The sequence below is a fragment of the Leptonychotes weddellii genome, chromosome 8, assembly GCF_054177405.1.
Source record: "Leptonychotes weddellii isolate Sample4059 chromosome 8, ASM5417740v2, whole genome shotgun sequence".
Lineage (NCBI taxonomy): Eukaryota > Metazoa > Chordata > Mammalia > Carnivora > Phocidae > Leptonychotes > Leptonychotes weddellii.
This window is the reverse complement of record NC_138376.1, coordinates 63,849,233-63,856,599: the sequence shown is the minus strand read 5'-3', so window position 1 is coordinate 63,856,599 and position 7,367 is coordinate 63,849,233. Positions and strand designations below refer to the sequence as shown.

The 7,367-nt window shown below is 36.3% G+C and overlaps 1 pseudogene across 7 annotated transcripts in view; it reads right to left on the bottom strand.

Annotated features, from left to right (window-relative positions):
- LOC115939445 (small ribosomal subunit protein eS6 pseudogene) overlaps positions 1-7,367 on the bottom strand; it is a 195,538-nt pseudogene that overhangs the window by 23,518 nt on the left and 164,653 nt on the right. The window lies entirely within an intron of this gene.

The window sequence follows — 7,367 nt, the reverse complement described above, 5'->3', positions numbered from 1 at the left end:
AAGTTTAAGAGATTATAACTACTGTACAAATCATGCTGTAGTTTTTAATATGAGGATAATGTAGAAAACAGAAAAAAACATTGTTTTGTTTTGTTTTAGTTGGAGAGGTAAAAGAAGACGGTAAAAGGAGGAAAAGGAACTGGCATTTATTGAGTGCCAATCATGTTTATGGACATCATATGGACAATTTTTATAAGTAGATATTTGTTTATTTCAGTTTCCCTAGAAAACAGAACCAGAGGCAAATATTGAGAGTTAATATTTTTTGGAGAGGGTTAATTTCAGGAAAGCAAGGATGAGAAAAAGGGAAATGAGATAAGGAGATAGAAAGCAATGTAAGGCATTACTGACATGTAATTATTGTTGCCTTGAATATTGACTTTAGAACCAAACCTCATGCAAATGACTAGTGCTATGTATGCCAGCTTCCATGCTATCTGTCCTCGAAGGTATATAAAGCTGACTCTTTTTCCTGTGGGTTCTTCATGAACTCTATGGAAGCCCCTAGACATCTCCTCCCAGTATTGTTCCTGGTATGTGGGAAATGCCCTTCTCAGTCCAGCCACACCCCACCCACCTCATCTCTTGCTTTCTGTCAGTCCACTGTGTTGACATGTTCAATGAGAGCTTAGCCACATGGTCATACAAAGTTGCAAGGGAGGCTACAAAATATAGTCTTTATTTTGGGCATCTGGGAGACCACCTAAGAGTAGAGGGTTCTATTACTATAGAAGAAGGGGAAGAACACAGACTGGTTCTCTCTGCCATATGCTCCAACTCCTCTTATATGGCAAATATTACCTTGATACCAGAATCTACAAGGACACTGGGAGTAAATATATACCAAAAATCCTTGAAAAAGATACCAAATCAAATCAAGCAATGAGTAAATATGTATTATATATTTTGTCCAACTATTTATTCCAGGAATGCAAGGTTGGCTCAATATGAGAAAAATCTATTGATATAATTCATCACCCAAGCAGATTAAAGAAGAAAAATCATTTGATTATCTCGGATGATGCAAAACAATTTGATGAATTCAACCAAATTCATGATAATTTTTTTTTTTAGTAAACAAGAAAGGGAAGGGTAATTTCTTTCCCTTTCCCATGTAGGTGGTTCTCTTAGACAGGAGCCAGAATGTCTTGAAGCCAGCAGCTCTCTCACTGTGGCTCACATCTGGGTCTTTGGAAGCACTCACAAATCCCAATATAACAACAACTCTCTTGGACCTGCCACCAGTGTAAGTAGCAGGACTGTCTCTCCTCTTTACATGTTCTAGATGGGGGTCAATTATGACACAACTATTCCCCACACAGCAAGGACTATATACAAAGCTCTCTGGGTAATCTTCATGGAAACCCAATTCAAGCTTGACATGAGGGCCACTCCTATACCTCACTCCTGGGAGAGAGGGAGACTCACAGCTTAACTTTAAGTAAAAGCTATCCATGAAGGATACCCCTCTCCATACTCTTGATCCCTTTTCATATATGGCTGAGGTGGTACAACAGTCTTAGAATTGACTTTTACCCAATTTCTTTGAAAATACTTCCTTTTTATCTATTACCTTAAGTTGGTATGCAGCATTTATTGTGTTATAGTGTCTGGGTTATGACTTCAATTGTAATATCCTAACATAGTTTTAATATTGAAATGTTCAGTGTGATGTTTGATATACATTTTTATAGATATCTTTTATCAGATTAAGAAATTACCCTTCCTTTTCTTGTGTAAGGTTAGAATTGTCTATTTCTTCAGTTTTGATAGTTTTACCCATAAAATAATCCAGGCCTCATGTTTTCTTTTTAGGAGGATTTTCAGCTACTGATTATAGTCAAAGGTCATTAAGATGCTCTATTTCTTCTTCAGTCACTTTAAGTAATTTATTCTCTTTTTAGGAATTTGTCCTTTTTACCCAAGCTTTCAAACATATTGTCTGAGACTCTTATTATGGTAAGAAATAGTAAATTTCAAAGGTCTTGTGGAAGGGTTTCTGAATAAAAAAAATATTTTTCCCAACTGCTATTCTTGGCCTTGTTAATATTGAGTTTATAAAGTGGAAAATAATAGAATTATCTTTAGTCCAGTGCTCGTATGGCCACTTGTATTTGAAGTGAAACACCTGACCTCTAAGACGGGGCAGTGGTGGGATTCTGTGTGTGTTGCTCCCTTAACGGAGTCAGTATTTAGGGGTGAGATTACTCCCTCACAAAGATCACTGCTGCCCGGGCAGAAATTTGATGAGCCAGCATCATGATAGCAGTGTAAGCTTGTGTGCCAGACAACACAGGGCCCCTCCTAGAGGAGCAAGGGCAGCGGGGAACTGCCCAGATCTCTGTTTTGTCTGTGAAAGATCGACCCTAGAGACTGAGATGTGTTTGACCCTAAACTTGTAGTTCATCAAGATTACCTATGGAGTAGGAGGCATATCTGAAATTATTAGCCTCCATATCTACCAAAAGAAATTTAGAGACTTAACAATACAGGACCCTGATCATTTTTGACTGCCACACTGTTGGTTAAATCATCAAAAAGGCTAGGTGATTTGACCACTATCCTACAGCTAATCCTTGATAACTAACCAGAACTCTATTCTTCGTGACTCTAAGTCTGGTCAATTTTCTACTTTACCACTTGATCTCCTTGCAAAGAGTACATACCCAGTAATATACTTACATTGACTCCTGCAAAATGATTTCTATAGATAATGCCAATAATTGATAGCCTTATTCTAATTGATTCAACTGACCCCAAAACTCTTTAATGTCATGCATTTGAAAAATAAAAAAGACACATTCATTGGGTGCCAAACCAAAAGGAAAAAAAAAAAAAAAAACAGACAGCAGCCCCACATTCACCCTACTCCTGCCACCTTCATGGAAGATTGTCACAGGTCTGGGTATATTTTCACTTGGAGCATGATATTAATGTTTCCTCTTGAACCATGGTTAAACTGAAAAATTTCCCATTTTTCTCATCCTAGAGAGAATTAAAAGGGCAGAGCTGAGTCTCAGCATATAGTCCCATTACGTTGGATAGAAGAGCCATGGCGGCAGCCTCACTCTGTATCAAGATTTCTAACTTGTAGAGTAAAACTCCTAACTTTTGTTCATCAAAACTAAGAGAGTTTTCACAGGACCTCAAACCTAAAAGCACCTAAAATAAAATGACAATAAAAAGAGAGTCATTCTCATTGATTTGTGTCCTTCTAATTCAGAGAAAAAGGAGTTCTAAGTATGGTTGATCAACTAACAAGGAAAATATCTTTAAGAAGATTTTTCTCTTGGATCTTATTGAACAATACAAACTTTGATATTTGAGCATACTTACAATCTAAACTCCTAACATTACTACGGCCTAGTTTTTGCTTTTGAACAGTTGCCAAATCCTTTGCAGAGGAAAGTTCCCAAACATTAGCTGAATCTTGTCTTAACTCTTTCATTCCAACCTTAAAGAAAGACTATCACAAACAGAACTTTAAGAACTATCTACCACTATCACAGTCTTAAGGGGGAGAAAAATCAATAGTAACCTCAAAACTATCTTTTATCTATTTGTTTACTGGATGTTTTGTGGCCTGTTGGTTTGTTGTTGTTGTTTGCTTTGGTATTTTTGTTTGTTTTGCTTTTGTACTTCTTTTACATTACATCTCCATCCTGTTAAGTGGCAATAACTACTTACTGATTTACGTGCTCTAGGTCTCCAAACCACGTGTTGATCACTCTTTATTGCATTTTGTTATATGAAAACTTCTCAATATAAATAGCTTTGTTTTATGTTTATTTTATTTGGTTATTTCTACAGACTTTCAGTTTCTTACAATCCTGAATTTCACCTGACTTGAAAATAAGACCATGGAAATGTGACTGTCCTTTTACTGGGCTTATATAACAGACACATCATACGAAGATTTAGAGACATCCAGCAAGACCTGGCTATTCTTAGTGGTTCTACAGTCTTACAGGAGGGCTGGACATAAAAGCCCAGAGAAACAACAGCTTAAAGAATGGCTCTTGGACAAGCTTGAGGAATCAGGAAATATTTTATGTAAATCTTTCCTACACCATCAACTTGGTTCAACTAGGAACCGCATGCCGTGGATTATAAAAGAAAATAAACGGCAATGGTCATCCATCTCCTTATTTTCCTTCCCCTTGTTCCATGACAGGCAGGATGCTTTTTTGTTTTCTAGGCATTCTCTGCCAGGATAATTGGAGTGGATGACAAATGTAGTATTAATGACCCAACTTCTTTGGACCATGAGGTGGCTGCCCTGGAGCTGCTCTGCAAACTTGTTTTCTTCACTCAGTTTTCTATGAGGATTTGGTCTTAAGGAATCAGACAAAAAAGCAAAACATGCCCAGCAAAAGCCTATCCTAAAGCTAGCACTCTGTCCTTTTCTAATGCCACTTCCTTTCCTCTCCTACACATTGTGGGTAGACCTGCTCCCCAAATTCAAACTGTTTCATCAGAAACAAAGTTCTAAACTTACCTTGGCTTCTTTCTGCCTAAGACCTAGTCTGGGAAGTGAGGGTTATAACAACCTCAATTTCTTTATCTTATGTAGGGATTCAGAATATAGCACTTAAGAATCAATTTATTCTTATAGACAGGCTTCTGTGACCATACCATGCTTGATATTTAAACCTGAACACAAACTTTACTTCTCTCCTTAGGGGACATGATCATATCAACATTCTTTGAATTATTCCTATACAAATTGCTTTAAGCTTTCCTTTTCTTCATCCTCCAAATGATTCTTGCAAAGAGAATTTTAAGAAATTTCTTGCTCATTATGATATCCACTATTGACTAAGCTGAATAATGAATGGGTACAGGGGATAATATAAAAATAACTTCTATTTGAATATAGAACACATAGAATTTCCAGTAGAATAACAAGTCTCTATCACTACTTATTTAGTTATTGTTCTTAGTTTGGATTGCTTGGATACATATCAACTAATAGGAATGATGTGGGTTTTTTTTTTATGTATCCACTGGATAAATAGTCAGAAAACTCTAATATATGTTATTTTGCTCTGCAGAAAAATCTTCAATAGAAAAGGATTTTTAAAAGGTGAGAAAAGTTACGAAAGTGAATCTCCTATCCTAATAGAAGTTTGAGATAAATATGCAGAAGGTATTTTTGTTAACCATCAAACTCCTCAGTAAAACTGGTAAGAATATTCTCTGTGAGCTGTCTTCTTACCCTTTAGTAATGTCATCCACATGAAGTAAGAGATAATTTGGCAGGTGGAAGAGGGAGTAAGGTTAGGCAGTGAACCAACCTAATCCAATCTGAGTGAGGGTAATCTAAACCTGAGTGACGTTTTGGAAGTGACAAAATGTCATGGCAAGGATTTAGGCTACTATTTACACTAGAACACATCAGATCTCGTGAAAGAAAGAGTAAAGAAGTCTTTGGGGGGGGGGGCGCCTGGGTGGCTCAGTCAGTTAAGCATCTAACTCTTGATTTTGGCTCAGGTCATGATCTCAGGATTGTAAGATCAAGCCCTGCATCAAGCTATGCACTGGGTGTGGAGCCTGCTTAAGATTCTCTCTCTCCCTCTCCCTCTATCCCTCCTCTCTCCTCTCTCCCTCTCTCTTAAAGAAGAAAGAAAGAAAGAAAGAAAGAAAGAAAGAAAGAAAGAAAGAAAGAAAGAAAGAGAAAGAAGAAAGAAAGAAAGAAAGAAAGAAAGAAAGAAAGAAAGAAAGAAAGAAAGAAAGAAAGAAAGAAACCAACCCTTGGGACTGGGAGTCAAGCCTAGGTAACTAAAGTTAAAACACACACACACAAAAAAAACAAGAAATGGTGTTTCCCAATCTCTTGAGGAGGAGGGTAATTGATAACTGTCCACGAGCCAGGAGAAAGTGAATGTACCTGGGCCTCTGGTTCATAGTTGGTTAGGACAAGTACTATGAGTTCTCTATTGAGTATTTTATAGGTCTACAAATTGAGAATTTGTCTCAATTTCTTCAAGGAAAAGGAATATAAAAACTGAAATACACAAGTACATTGGAAAAGTTTAATAAGTAATAACACTGGCTGGAAATAAATACTTCCTCAACATTAAGAACACCTCAAAATTGGTAAGTGTGGTATAGGTTAATATTTTCACAAACTGGGAGCAGTAATAATGGCCATTACCGCAGGAAATCTACAATAGACTCTAACACTAGATGTGAAATATTCAGGGAGCCTCAAGAATAAAGTGGACTTAGGGTTAGGAGGGTGACATGAATTCTATAAAGGAAATAAGTGGAGTCTTATTGAAATTGTTATTTCTAACCAATGGTAAGTGCACTAACATATATTTAAATGCAATGAGCATGCAATGAAAGGAGAGGTTAAGTAGGAACTTCAGTACTTAGAGAAGTCAGGCTCTTACCCTCATCCCCACTGCTCCTGGCACAGCCCAGCCACATGTCTATTCCCTGCAGTGGTTCAGCTAAGTGGCACCTCTACATTCTTGACTTTGGTAATTGATGATTTTATACTAAATAAAGTATTTTAAAATACTAAAAAGATAACATTGGATATAAATTTCATGAGCTACCAGATAAGACAAAAGATAAAACATATTACACAATGCAAAAGAGAGCATATAAAGGAAACAAAAGAACATGAAAAACAGAAAGCATGCATCAAGATATTAGAAAAAAGGAAAAATATATCAATGAATAATAACAATTTAAGGGCACCTGGGTGGCTCAATCAGTTAAGCATCTGACTCTTGATTTCAGCTCAGGTCATGATCTCAGGTTCATGAGATCGAGCCCTGCATCAAGCTCCACACTGGGCATGGAGCCTGCTTGGGATTCTCTCTCTCCTTCTCCTTCTGCCCCTACCACCCCCACCCCCTGCACACATGCTCTTTCTCTAAAAAATAATAATAATAACAATTTTTACTATAACTACAAATTTTAAAGTTTGTGATGAAAGTCTCAAACATACATAAAAAACAGAGAAATATAATTTAAAAATCATATAGCTACTACCTACATTCAGCAATTGATAATACTTTTCCATTTTGCTTCAAATATATATTTTTAGTTGAATCATTTAAAAAATAGTCACAAACATCAATTTATCTCACTCCTAAATACTTCAACATATATAATATTTTGCATATTTTATTTTTGTTATATATATCTATTTATTTATATGTAATAACTACTTTCTTCTTCTATCTCCTTCCTCTTATTATTTATACAAGTTTATTGGGAAAAAATTTTATAATTTAGTCTTCAGGTAACAAAATATTTGGTGAGACTGGGACTGAAATTATGAAGTAATTGGTATAGCCACTGATTAGCACAGTTCCTGTTGGGATGATGTGACTCTTCATTCTGAAAAG